Below are 15,058 nucleotides of genomic sequence, written 5' to 3' on the forward strand. Positions count from 1 at the left end.
GAGATCCCATGGCCTAGGGATCTCAACACCCAGAGTTTCCAAAACCTGTAGATCCCAAGGCCTAAAGATTCCAAAGCCTATAGATCTCAAGGCCTAGAGATTCCAAAGCCTATAGATTCCAAAACCTAGTGATACCAAAGCCTGGGCACCCCATGTCTATATATTTCAAAACGTAGGGACCCGTGTCTCAGCAGCAACGCCGTACCGGTTCTACAAACTGGAAACGATCGCGGTTGCAGTTTCGTGCACGCAAGAATAGCGACGTTTAACGAGCCGATAGAACAGGAATCTCGTCGCGGTTCTGCTCCAATAGCCCAGCTGCGTGACTCGTGTTCGACAATACCCACAGATTCGATCGATTCGCGAGCAATCTGCCTACTTCGACATTAAATCAAAAATCGATTTTTGTCTTCTGAAAATATCTAAACAATGTTATAGTACTCCTGAACTAACCTCGATACCTGAACACCGGAAAACAATTACTCCGTAATTTTACTTAACCTGAAAGGTTAACAACAATCCCATTTCGAAAACGCAATTTACGGTCGTAAAAACAGATTTCCCTCGCATCGCGAGCACCGTACAGAGGGTCATTATTTATAGCTCCCTGGAGAGGTCGGTCGCAAAGGTGGCGTTTAATTATTACAAATTATGAGAGCGTTCCAGCAGGAAGCAATGTTTTCCATATTCATAGCAAACGGACGTTCTCGGTCTGGAGGCGAAGCCTCCGTTCCACGTGCGCGCCAGCCGATCCAACCTTTTGTCCGTATTCACTGTCCCGTACACGTGCGGACAGTTCCACGGAACTAACTCGATTAAGACGCCGTCGCCTTTTCCACGTACAGTATGTTCGCAATTACGCGAACACGTGGACCGATAGTCACGCGTTGTCGCATATAGAAAGCGCCGCGACGACGCTGGCCGATTTTCACGATTTACCTGCTACGTAATTGATTTATCGAGGCGGTCTGCGAGTGACGGAAATCCATTCAACGGGGAGCATTTCAGATTAGAATTTTCAAAAATATTATTTTAGAAGAAGAGAGAGGTGGAGGGCACTATTTACTAAATCTTTAACACTAAACCTATCGCAACTGATCAAATTACCTTTTTCAAACTTTTCTATTCAGTTCTTATATACGGTATACGAATCGTATCACAATTGTTTCGTCCGTTATACATTTGAATTCCACGTAAAATATTTCTGCATTTCGTTGAACAAACGTGTCTTCGAGACTAGTTATTTCCCGTTGAAAAATTAACGAACTTAGGAACGAAAAGAAGAAACAAAAAGATGGAAACCCGAAGACGTAAACGGTATGCAATGGTTTCGAAAGCACCGAAGGAAGTTATGCGATCGCGGCGAAGGCAGACGAGAATTCGATCGCGATCTCGGCTCGAGTGTCCGAGCGACGAGGATCGAGAAAGGGTAAAACGCGATCTGGAACCACCCCGTTGAAAGCGCTGTATCGCGCGGGGTGGGGAGGGATGGGCGCGATAACGTCGAACGAGAGCAATTATATTTATACGCAGGTGCGTGCGCGAGGGAAACGAGAGGAGGGGCGGAAGGGGAAAAGAATCGTCGTTTCGTCGAAGAGCGATGGAGAGGATCCTCGGCTCGGTATAATGGAGGCTCGAAAAACGAGGCGAAGTGAGGTGAAGAGAGCTGACCTACTGTGGCAAGTGGCTCAGGGCCGTCGCTGTCCAAATCGTCCCCCCTCCCTTTATTCCCCTCCCCTCCCCGCCCCTCCCTTCGTGAGCCTTCTCTTCATCCGGTACCACACGCAGTATTCAGGTCTCTTCTTTGAAGCTCTCCTGGCCACTGTGCTCTACCCCTTTGTACCCTCCGCCCGTCCAACCGCCCCCTCTTTGTGGTTTCCCTCCTTCAACCTTTGCCCTCGAGAACGATAGGACTGAAAATTGAAGTAACTTGGTCAGACGTTGGTGGAATACGTTCGTCTTGTTCATTCAATGGGTACAATTTAACGGAGGAGGGGAAGGAAGTCTCCCTCTCATTGAAGAATTGGGAACTTTTGTGCCCTACATTCGTGCGCTGTTGGAATATTTATTTATTTATTTATTTATTTATTTCAATATATACGGGCATAGCCCATTATGAAATTAATACAGTGTAGCAATTGTAAACATCCACAGTTGACAGATGCCAAGACAAACAAAGATTTACAAACAAGCAAACAATCGTAACAAAGTTATCGCCGGTGAATAGCAGAATTGCCGATAAAAAGGTTACGTGGCCCATGTTTAGTAGAGTCGATAGAGTCAATAAACATATCGCTGTCTGAATAAAGCAATTAACTACCAGCGATTAAGCACAGGCACACAGGACAACAGTATTCAGGCGACAGTATCTAGACGAGGAAACATATTGATGAAATAGATACGAGGACCTAGTGGTCCTGGGAGGAATGTGAAAGGGCACAAGTCCAAGAAGAGTTGCACGATCGATTATATTAGCAAGAAGCTTCCGAATGCTATAACTCAACCTTTTATTTTACTGTAAAAATAAATGTACCGAGAATATATGTACGATGTACATGTCGGCAATCGATGTTGGATTGAAACGTCTCGATAGATCGTGCGAGGAGTCGAGTTGGTTAAATCGAGAAACAAGGGAAGAAGCGAAGCGAACAGAGGCGAGAAGAGAAACGAGAGATATAAGAAAAACGTAAAATCGACAAGGGCAGATTTATAAGCGAATTATTTGTATTCGATTAATCTTTACGAAATACAAGCGAATTATCTGTATTCGATCGCTATTTACGAAATATACATCTGTCGCTGCGGAATAACGAAACAGGAAGCTTAGGATATGGCCTGCCCTCTCGAGTGCCTGAGAGGACCCGTGACGTAATTTACACGTATTTTACACGTAATGTTCTATTTATGTTAGAGACGAAATTCGCTGGGAATAAATTGGCAGACTTTCGCGATCCGTCGAGGTCCGTTGCGGAGAAGCCTCTTTCTACGCTTGTTATGGCTTTTTTTGACACAGTCGACGTAAACGCCCACCGGAGGAAAGTGAATCAGCGGTCGGAGTGAAAAGCAACCAGTGAAAATACGGAGCCCGGGTAGAATGGCGATTTGAAAGTTCTGCCTTTAGCTTCTAGCGCCGATTTTCACTTCTCCAATCGTGGGCACCAGTGGTTGACAATCGAAACCAGTCCGCCAGAGAGCTTGCCGTTCCTCCGCCATTTGAATACTTGATCACATTGGTCCCCGAACGCTCGAATTCAAGTATTTGAATACTATTCGAATAAATACATAGTCCGGAAATAAAATAGAATATATTAATACGTACATAGCTATAATTACGAACCTATTCATTGCTTCTGTACTAGTCTCACAGAATTTCTCAAAAGTTTTCAAAATCTAAACGTCCATCTTGGTCTTGTATCATCTTATAGAGTTGTTTCTAACCAGCTTCCAAAAGACGAAAAAGCTTGTGGACTCGAAAGTCACGATAGGTTTCAAAGAGTTTAATTGACACGGTACCATGAGAAAATTGACAAGACTTACAAGTCCCGCCAGTAAATAAAGGGTTAAACAAGTTGAATACGTGTTTAAGATCTGGTTCATAAACACATAAACATAAGATAACGTAAATTTACAAAAATAACACGTGGTTCACACCTCGAACTATGCGTAACTGATCCGAACTGGTCTCCTACCGTCGATCGGCGCTTGTTTCCGTTCATCAGAACTCTTTACCGAACGTCATGCCTTTGTCCTACGTTCGAACGCATCGATTCTCACATTTCATCCTTAAATGTCGACTATACTTCCAGGACTCAATTTCGACGTTAAAAATATACACGATTCAACTTCCTACTAATTTATTATATCACAGCTAATATTCGACTAATACTATTGGTTTAAGGTACTCGTTAATTGTCCACGTAAAGAGTATCCCATCTTACAAACTCTCACCTCACAAACTCCCACCTTACGAACTCCCACCTCACGTTGACTCGTAAAATCTGTAAAAGTAGACGAATCGCCCGACCCTCGGAACGTCGTTTATAAGAAGAACATCGTGAAACTGCTTGAATCGATTACGAGTGAAATGTCTGGCAAGACCGTGAAAGTCAGGAGCTGAGCGACGTGTAACGACGCTCGCCTTTGTTCTTTTGGGCTTGCCTTGTACCAATCTTCCCTTTCGTTTTTTGGTTTCAGATGTCCTTTATTTGAGCTGTGCTCAGGCCCCGTTGCCCGAACAAAACGAGCTATGTCGACGAGTAAGTAGCACGCCGTATTGCCAACACGCTTGTCGCTTCATTCTTTCTGCATTCTCTGTCCTTCGTTTAATCATTCGCGTTAAAGGGGCCGTACACGCCCAGAAAGGGCAAACGTACCACTCCTTACATTCCTTTTTTTTTTTTTTCTATTAAATAATATATGCGTCATTCATGAAAAGTTTCGGTTGCTGTAACTCGATGTTTATCAGAAAACGTTCACAAAAGTTCGGCGCGACATATTTCTTCTAACAGAAATTTTATTCGAGAGGAACTTAATACAGAGATTTCCCTTTACTTTGATACGATCATTTTATCAAAGTAGGTACAGGACCTTTGATCGCGCGCGTACCGGCAGTTGCTTATCGGATTACATTGATGATGCAATATCGCATCATTATACATTGTAATATACATGATTAACAAACGTGACTGCGACAAAGCGATGCGCGAAACCTGTTTTCCTGTTTACGCGCGGCTCGGGCTGATCTTTAACAAGCTTTTCTTGGCCTTCGCGCGGAATCTTATGAATTCCAATCGGACATCGATTTCGATATCTCGTGTCCGGAGACGCTTTTTTATCCCGAGTAAAGAACGAACAATAACTGGAAAGTTTCGTCTCGCTAAACTTTTGCTCCTTTATTTCATATTTATTTTAACCTCGATAAATGGATCGTTTGAATATTCGCCGCGTATCGAGGAGTCTCTCTCGCTCCGTGGCATCGCGAGAATAAAGTCTCGTGGTCATTGTGAAGATGCGAAAGTGACATCACTCGTCCTCGGTTACGTAAAGATATCGTCGCTAATATCGATGATCCTAATGGTTTATTACGCGGACGGTAGCCAATTCGATCGTTCGAATCGGTACTTGTTATAAAAATTCCCCAAACGAAACGAAAAGTATAGAATCCCATAATCCAGAGCGTAACTATTCATCGATATCGTAGATGACGCCATTGGTTGGCTCTTCTGCATCGTGGCTGTTCAAGGCGATCTGCAATTTTGCAAAACGCGAATGCGCGCTTTTCGTTCCCGTTACGCCGATATATTTGACACCACGGAGCGGTTTCCGTTGCACGCGAATGGAAAGTTCTTAGAAAGTTTCACATCGTGCCTCGTTTAACGTGGAACCGAGCCACTGGCTGCGGAGCGGTGTCGAAACTGTCTTAATATGGGATGCCGAGGTGTATCGATGATTTCGCCCGTGAAATCGTTAGGAAGGATGTCAACCCGTGCACACGTTCGTGATATTCCGAGGCACTCGCGTGTCTCGGACTTGCTTCGTTTATACCTTCAGAAACTCCTGGTGCACCCTTCTGTTGAGTATCTTTACACCCTGATATATTAACACGTTGACCGCCGGACTAATACTCTTGAAAATTTCTGCTGCGATTAAATTTTATTTACGGACTATTGGAAACTATTAGGTTGTCCGTAAAGTCCATGCCGATTTTTGGTTGGTACAGGCGGTACAGAATATTGCAGAAGCTTCGCTTATCGTTGTTAGTCCCGTCGATTTCTGATTCTGCTTTAACGATAGAATGTATCAGGTTGTCTGTAAAGTCCGGTCCTTAGAAGATGGAAAGGTTGCGGGACAAAATGGTACCTATGTAATTCGATAAATAATATCATGCCCTTGAATTTTTCTCAAAAATTGCCACAAAACTATCTGGACAACCCGATACATAATCAAATATTTCGATATTTGTTTTTGTAATATCACCGAGATTCGAGTATTTTATTCCCATTTATTTTCTTCGACACCTCAAAAACTAACTTTTTTAAATCTTCAGTGAAAAGTAACCGTCACCCATATGTCCAATTACGATATATTAATCCCTAAGTCCTATATTCTACGTATCCTTTAACAGTGCATGGTATTCACCAGCGTCCGCTTTGAATTCTTCTCTGAATTTACTAATTCTCAAATGGTGGGTTTATTCCCCTCCCCCCCTCCCCGGCCCAGCGTGCACGCACGTGAAACGTTTCCGACAGCGCGTCCCGCGCGTGCAACGGTCACTGCGACAGCGGTGGCGCGCGATGCATTGACCCTCGGCGCTAGGTTCCGCGAGTGCGTTTCGTTCGGACGGTTCCGCGGCAGAAACCGACCAGAAACGTGAAAGCCCTCGGTCGGAACAGCTCGCGGCCGCTTCCGTGATTGCGCAAGTACGCGATCGAACGAGTAAAGGCACAATGGTCAGCGAAGGAGGCGCGGCGTCCGCGGGAAGGGGGAGGAGGAGGAGGAGGAGGAGGAGGAGGAGGAGGAGGCACGCCGTGAGCGAGCGACCGTCGAAATGGTTATTTTCGACGGTGAGGTCGTCTAGGACGCGTAAAACGAGAACTCGAGGACGTCCTGTACGCCGGTGGCACCTCTCACCGCTCCACGCGCGCGGAGACCAACAGAAAGAAAACGAGACGACGATATCTGCGAGAGGGAGGGAGGGAGAGAGAGAGAGAGAAAGAGAGCCAAGCCCAGAGACCTAACCCTAACGCGCGACCTCCCGTGTTTCCTGTTCGATCGACGATCGTTCCGCGACGAATGCCGATCCCCCGCCGCGGATAAGCCGCGATAGGAATTAAAGCCGCGTCGAAGAAGCCTCGAAAGGAGGAGCCGGCCGTGCGCGCCCCGATCGAAACTCTCAATGCTACGTAGTCCGACGTGTTGCCAAGAGTAGGTGCTACTCTGCTCGATCCGAGACGCGAGCTTTCGGAGCGATTTACTTTGGAACGCTCGATGGTACTCGTGGACTAGGGGAAGGTCTGGCTACGGGGGAGGGCGAGGACGGGAGGGATGCCTCGTGGAGAAAGGGTGAAAGCGTACGAGAGGGAAACCATGGGAGCTTCTCGCAGACTCGCAGTTGACTCCAGATAACGTTAACGGAATATTTTCTTTCTGTATCTTTATATCCTGAAACCTAATGATCCAACCTATAGGAAAGTTGCGAAGCACCCGCGCAATTTAATAATATAATTTTTTCGGTATAGTTGGTACACCAACCATACTCGATTCGTCGATTATACCGTGCAACTGTTTTTCAGCGTCGATGAATCAGTGGCGTGAATAATCGTAGAAAGTCGCGGCTCGATTTCGTAGCCACAATTTCGTTTCTTTTCAAGGAAAATCTCCCGTAGCTCGTGTTTCCCGGAAGAAGAATCTCGACGCCATGATTCGACGTTCGCAGAAGAATCTTATGTAACCATAGCCATTTGTCAGATCCCCCAGCCATAGTCGATGTAATAAATCTAATAAACGAATAAAAGCATAATTTATAGTTGACGATTCTCAGTCTACCAAAATAAAAATTTATTTTTCAGTCCTATACGAATACTTGGTCATTCTATAATACTGCAACCTAATGTTCATTGAAACTGTTCAATGAGAATTCTGTTCATATTCGACGAGAATTATTGCACAGCGCTCGTAGTGCTACAAGTGCTCGTAAATTAAGCTGTCGAATCGTCGAAAAAGCCTTGGCACGGATGAATTTACAAATACAAAAATTCAAGTTTCGATCAACGTATCGGGTTGTCCGTGGAAAGTCCGTGTCGATTTTCGGAAGGTGGTGCGGGTCTGGATATATCGAAATGGTTGAAAACAAATAACATGTATACATCCCTTAAAAGGTGGAACGGTTTTGGAACAAAATGACACCTATGTAATTCAACAAATACATGCCTTTGAATTTTTCTTAGAAATTGCCACGAATTTTCTGGACAACCTAATAATAACCCATCGAATAATCCACCGGCGATCCGTATTTCCATTCCGAGCGCTTCGACGTCGGATAAGGATTCGCCGCGGAGATTTGAAATTCCCGTGGCCCTCGTGACGGGAATTAATTACCTGTCGGGTTGTTTCAAAGTTTAAATTGGTCCCCGCGCGCGTCGCGATGTCGCGCGATCGGCTCGCATCGGGCAGAAAATCGATCGCGGCGGGCGCGTACGCGAACGCGAGCTCTTTCCGCGGCCACGGTGCAATCCCGTTCGAACGACAGGGTAACCTTAACCTCGGTGTCGATAATCAATGGAATTGATCGTAGGCTCGGCATGAAAGTGTCCCAAGGTTCGGAGCTACCGAAGGCTGCGCGACGGCTGAACGGAACCCACGAGAAAAAAAGAAGGAATATCGCTCGAGAAACCTTCGCGTGTTACCCACGAACGTGCTCTCGTTCGTTCGTGTTCGATCGTTTGTTTATTCGTTGGCCTGGCCCAGAAGATATTTCGGCAGGTTAATTTACGGGGTCTTTCATCGACAGGTTGCGGTATCATGGAATAGTCAATTGTTCCTATACAATTCGAGCACTAGAATATTTATAGTACTAGAATTTTATGTGGGCACTTGGATCATTGGAAATTGTTCAGTGATTTGTTATATGGTTAGACTGTATGTAGGTGTTTGTGGATTTTTCATGAATGAGAATGAGGGGAATAAGAACCGGAAATGGTAGCTGAACCACAATTTCCTTTGCAGAAATGTGGGATTGTGCTTCGTTTTTGAATTATTAGCGACATACGTGAGTTATTTATCTACTTATCATTCTACACTTACTATCTGTATGTGTGTTCAGCTATCTGATATAACTACTTATCTGTACCTTTTTTTTCGTAACGGGTAATGCAATTTTTCGCGATACTCGTCCTTGGGACGAATCCTCTAATCTGTTAAACTAATTGTCGATATCTCTCTGACAGCTTCAAATGGGTCGCTGGATGAGTCGAAGTGACGCAAATCAACAATCTTCGGGAATCGAGTTACCTCGGAGCATCCGTTACGGAACCATTTATTTTTATTGCCGAGTCTTCGATGCCCTTTTAAATTCTTTAACAAAGTCAGCGATATGAAATAATTACGGTCCACGTATTTTATTTCTATACCTTCTATATTTCTATATATTCTATTTTTATTTTATTTCTCTACCTGTCATTTTATTTCCCATTGTCGGTACTTCCACGTGGTTAAGCTTTATAACGCCACTTAACCACCGCTACCACCTTTCTCTCTTATTTCTTCGATACTGTTCTCTATACCTTCTCCGTATCGTAAAGTAATCCGAATAAACAGTAATAAACCAACGGAATCCTCGGAATAAAAACGATCCCGAAGCGTTTGTCCTCGTAAAAATCGATCTCGGGGTCTACGGCGTCCCTTTCCCACGCCTGGCGACCGAGGTGTTAATTGCTGTAACACGCGCGAAGGTTTCGACGGCCGAACGAAACTCGAGTAACGTCGCCGACGGGGCGATTGTGCAAAGAGGAGGAGAAATCTCCGAATTAGAGGCGACACGGTCCTCGCGAATATCGAGACACCTCGAACGGAATCGATCCAGGGCGCAGCCTTGAACGCGAATTCGGAAATCGGCCATTACGATTGGAGAGTCATTGCCGGCGACTTTGATTTATCCTTAACCCCGTTTCACCGCGACAGAGATTCTGGACTAATTTCAAAACATCGCGGAATTTGAGTAATCGATCGCTCCGATGTTCGAGCACTTCGTAAAATACTCCGACGAACAATAACGAAACAAATGAAATTATTCGAACAATATCTATCCCAATTAAAGCGCTCGTCCGTTCTTTCTCAAAGTTTAAAGTCCTATTTACGGACGATGGAATCCGAACTCGCGGGTAATTAAGTCGAGCCCGACCCCTTCGCTCCGTTAATTAATTAGTCGTACTCGTCGTTCCGTAAATCTCTAGGAACGCTGTTAAATATCCCCCGGTCCCGAGATAACGCGAATCTTCGCGACGAGAGATAGCATTTAATCCGGTTCATTGGCGAGCTTCAAACGAAATCATGCGGCCCAGCGACGAATACTAAACGGAACCTCTACGCGCGTGCATTCCGAGATTTATTAGGTCTGACGTGTATCATTTGTCCAGCGAGAGTTATCTTCTATCGAGCTGGCTTACACGATGGGTTTCGCTACGCTACGTACAGGTGACGATATTATCTTGCTCGCGAAAGTAACAGCGAAAGCAATAGTGTTACCTATTACTCGTAATTGTCGTCAAATATTCCTAATTGGACTCGTCGACTTATTTTTGGCATTCGTTACACTTTTACTTTGTCCACATTTCCAACTTCAGTTTCTCATTTTTCATTTAACGCATGAATCCATTTTTTTTTACTCATAATTCAAAATTTGCGACTACGCGTGAAAATACGTAAAAATACGTTGAGCGGTGAGCGCTCTGAGCCTGTGCTCGCTACTCGCTAATTTCCGCTCTCGACCGCTAGGTGGCTGCGCGTTCGTGATTTGCGTTTTTATTTAAGTGACAAGGTACATAATAAACCTTGTTACACTACCGCGTGATTCGCTATCTTTGTCGCTTCATTCTATTCGCGTACTTCCATACCGTTCTTTCTTTCTCTTCTACCTACCATTCTTTCGTCACTCTCTCATCCTTCCATGCCTCCAATGATTAGAGTCTAATCTATCACATTTACATTTTCTGTTTATCTGCGCGTTCGTGCCTACCCGAAAGAGAACTCGCAAAGTTTGCACGATATATACGAGTTCGTTTCGTCCGATGAATCATCTAAAAAGAAAGCAACAAAAAATGTTGTCTATTCCGAAACAAATAAATAAATCGAAATTCTACGATCCGATAGAGGAATGCCAGTTCTAAACGTACGTAGAAATAAACATCGTTCGGTGCGGCCTGCTTATCGCACGGTGTTCGATAATCCGTGCGTGAGAACGCGTGTCCGCGATCGGAAGCCAGGCACGAGTGGCAAAATTTCATAGTCGGCTGCATGCCGGCGCTGCTGAGGACGTCCGTGAACAGAAAATACCTTTCGCGGAAATTAGGCCGAGTGGGAGACCTTGTTAAGGTGTTTTATTGGCGCGAATAAGGGCGAATCTCTTTTCGTCGAGGTTAGGGGAAACGGGAGCAACCGTCGTGCCCTCGAAAATTTGAACACAATGCGACCGACCGAACCCTGCTGGAATACAGGATGTCCGTGACATCTCTACCCAGATCTTTTTATTTTCGCTTAAGATTTTTTTATTCGCGTACGTTTCCACCTTCGGTATAGGAGTTCTGTGGGTCGAAGAAAAGCGAGGCTCGAGAACTAGGATGTTCGAACGGTGACATTCTAGCGCTGCGATACTTTAACGCTACTTTGTCGAAGATCTATTGACCTGTCTTCGTTTTCTTTCTATTGGGTTGTCCAGAAAGTTCGCGGCAATTTTTAAGAAAAATTCAAAGGCACGTTTGAAGTTTGATATATATATATATTTATTGAATCATATAAATAACATTTTGTTCCACGATCTTTCCACCTTTTAAGGGATGCACCCGTGTTAATTGTTTGCAACCGTTCCAATGTAAACGGACGTGCACCACCTACCAAAAATCGCCACGGACTTTTCAGACGAACTAATATTTTTACTCGACATTTTTTTATTGGCATCCAGCATCTCGCTGAAGAAATTCCGTGAGTACAAGAAAATTAATATTCAAATACCGAAACATTTAAACCCGTTTCTTCGTTTGATACTACCTCGACTTTGTCCCTGCAAAAAAAAAGGCTAGATCTGGGAATCTGGTAGCGTTCTCCGAGGGCAATAATTTCGGTCGTCCTCAACGAGCCGCCCGTCGCACCCGTGAATCACGGATGCGCTTTCGAGTAATAACTTTAAAACGTCGAAGAAAATTCCTCCGTCTCTCTTTTTCGCTCTTGCGCGCGGCCGCGCGCACACGTTTAATCCATTAGCGACCAATGACACTGCTTCGCGGATAGAGGAGGGGGGGGGGGGGGGAGAACGCGTTTCGTCCGCAATAAAAATGGGGTCAAACCCCTCTTGTGGGCCAAGGTGTCGTACGTGTTAGGCGATCTCCGCTTTCAGCAACAATCGCACATACGTTCGCGAGAATTATTAATCGTACTATTTGCCGCTCGACTCCCTCCGCGAGATACCGATCTTCTCGAGCGTGTGCCTCTTTCGCCTTAGCGGCATATTCTGCGTCAACGATCATCGTTCGCAATTTCACTCGTGCCGTGTAAATACTGGCGACTTCTTAGCCTCCTTGTGCCTGTCGAGATGCGTGTAATGACGAAATAATGAGGATTAATTGCTTCGGACGTTTCTCGAGGGTCGTGTACCATTTTATTATTCGATAGGAAGGAGTAAAAGCATTATCGTTATGGTTTTGACTGATGACTACGAGAAATCCTCTCTTTAAGTTCCACTAATAAAAGACTAAGAAAGTAAAATTTCATTCGATATAACTATCGTCTATTTTTCGTGATATATTCGCGAGAGTGTTATCAACGCATTCGCGAAGTTCTCGCGAGTGAAACGAGTACAAACACGGCCCAACTCTGGCTACTTCGAATGATACGCGTAATCATCATTTTTGTAATGATTAGAATGACGTATAATAAAAGTTATCCGAACATGGTCGTGTTTGGACTCGTGTTCATCGAGAGAACCTCAGCTATCCATTGGTAACGCTCTCGAGCAAATTCAACGCTGAATCGATTTTAATATCGATTAGTGTCATAACGAGTCACTCCCAACACACCGTGTCGTCCGCTCTACTACGTCGAACAATGGCCGACCGACGCTTCCCCCGTTCGAACGATAACGCGTCCCTGAGTAGTATCGAATGATTCTCTTCTCGTATATGCTAAAACCTCCCCCTGCCGAATGTGTACATCGCCGTGTGTCTGAGGGGCTCACCCTCAAACAGACATTCCATCGCGATGTTGTCGGGCGCAATCCCGCGAACGAAACGCGTAGGGGACGACGAGTGCGCGGTCGCCATTAATCGGGGAATCGCGTTGCGTTGACAAACCGACCGTAGCAAATAAAAATAAAAAAAAGGATCGAACTTAACGGACCGTAACCATTCGTCTCGTATAAAACCACCATCGTTAGATCATTGTCACCGCCATTGTCAGCGTCATTGTCGCCAGCGATCATTGGAAAGCATCTCGTAGAAAATCCTGCAAACGTCCCCGGATCCTCTCGTTCCTTCTCCACGGACGAATCCACCTACCGGATGGACCGTCTAACGCAGTTTGCATCGCGAAAAGCGTGTCCAGAGGATGTCAGGGTTCGCGCGTGGCCGTTTCCCACTTCCTCGTCCGGTCTGCCGCCGGTTTACCTCACGAAAGACCTCGATAAGGTCGCGCATTAAGGATTCAGGAACGGCACGACGGCGTAGCGTCGCGGGAACACGCGAGGTGGTCGAGCGCAGCGAAGTTGGAGGTGGTCCAAGAAGAACCGGTGCCAGGGAGTAGGGAGAGGAATAAAAAAAAAAAAAAAAATAAAGAGGAATAAAAGGAAGGAAACGCGAAGCGCGCGACAGAGAAACAGATGGATGGCACTGTAAATAAACGATCGATGCCGCGTCCCCGGCACACGCTATCATTATTATCGATTGCTTGCTCCTTCCCACGCGACGAGCTCCGATCGCGGATTTCCCTAGCGGTCGGTAGTCGGATGAGAGCTCCTGGGCGAATCTGCTGACGGGATTGATCGTGGAAATGACTTTTACGATGGAACGGAGTCAAAGTCAAGACAGAGATCTGACACGGACCTCGCTCAACTCGGTCAAGGCAGAAGACCGTTAGAGCTCATAGGACACACGCTTTACACGCAACGACGAGCACTTTCAGACGAGGAGTCTTCGACGTCCACCGATCGACCCGAGTTATGATCCACTTCTGATGCCAACGGTTCGCGACAAGTTTCGCGATCGAGCCCAATTCTCGCACACGGACCCGCCGACTGTGTGTTGCTACTGGATTCGCGAGCATTCTCAACTCGGAGATAAAGATGTTGTTGCGCATATTCTGGATCAGCAGTGCGGCTCTTCCATAAAAAAATTGAAGAAAAATGCATCGGAACAAAAGTCGAAGCCTTGTTCGACCAAAAACCTTATTCGACGTTACACTCGATCAGCTAGCCGTCCTAAAAATTAAACTTCCACGTCACATCCTACTTATCATCTCTTTCGACTCAAACGCGTTCTCTACCCCTGCTTCCCGTATCGATAATCATCAAATCCAATACTTGAGACCCTCCACTGTGCACAGCTTTCCGGACCTACTGTTCCACGGCGATTTCATTGAAATCGACGTCTGCTGACCCTCCCTCCCCTCGGCCAGGCCCATCAACAATACACCGGGTGTCGCTGCGCAGCACAAGGCTCGACGTGCCGGAGTTTCGGGCGTTGTTCCAGTTTGGCCACCGATATTGTGTAGATAGGGGGAGGGTACTTGTACCGTGGAGAACCGAGGAGGAACAAGAGAGAAACGGAGAGAGAAGGAGGCCGCGGAGATGGCGACGGGGTTTGGTAGCGAGGAAGGGGCGAGAGGGGGAGGAGGGGCGGTTTACGCGGAGGTGATTGTGTTAGAGCGAGCGAGGCAGAGCGGAATGAAGGGTTCAGACGAGGTCAGGTCACGGGACGAGCTGCTGTTCGGTCGATAGAACGAAGCTACCACCTATGCCACGCGGTACCACACACCATGTCGTCGTGCTATGGCGAATAAACACGTACAAGTACACGCGTATCGGAGCAGACGCAGATTCGCGATACCTTAAGACCAATTCCCACTTGGCTGTTCAAAGGATGCCTCTGAGTCACTCGAATCTACCCACAGGACGTCAATGGTAACGTAGAGGGAGTCATTTGAACGTTGTTTACCTCCAGGAGCATTGGTTTCGAAGATTAGGTGGGAGATGGGCTTAAGGAATGGGTTACTATGGGCTCTTGGAATCATTCTTCTTAGAGAGCAATGGTAAGTGGGAGAAGGGCTTAAGGTCTTGGAAATGGGTATCATTCCACAG

General features: G+C 45.9%; 1 protein-coding gene across 2 annotated transcripts in view; it reads left to right on the top strand.

Moving 5' to 3' along the window:
- Positions 1–15,058, top strand: part of LOC128875719 (protein roadkill) — a 116,286-nt gene that overhangs the window by 52,503 nt on the left and 48,725 nt on the right. The window contains exon 2 of one of the 2 annotated variants that reach the window (XM_054121563.1): positions 4,195–4,256. The exons of the other annotated variant lie outside the window; for it this stretch is intronic. The gene's annotated coding sequence lies outside the window, so the exon portion shown is untranslated. The remainder of the gene's footprint in view (positions 1–4,194; positions 4,257–15,058) is intronic. 2 annotated transcript variants of the gene reach the window in all.

This window comes from Hylaeus volcanicus, chromosome 4 (genome assembly GCF_026283585.1).
Source record: "Hylaeus volcanicus isolate JK05 chromosome 4, UHH_iyHylVolc1.0_haploid, whole genome shotgun sequence".
Lineage (NCBI taxonomy): Eukaryota > Metazoa > Arthropoda > Insecta > Hymenoptera > Colletidae > Hylaeus > Hylaeus volcanicus.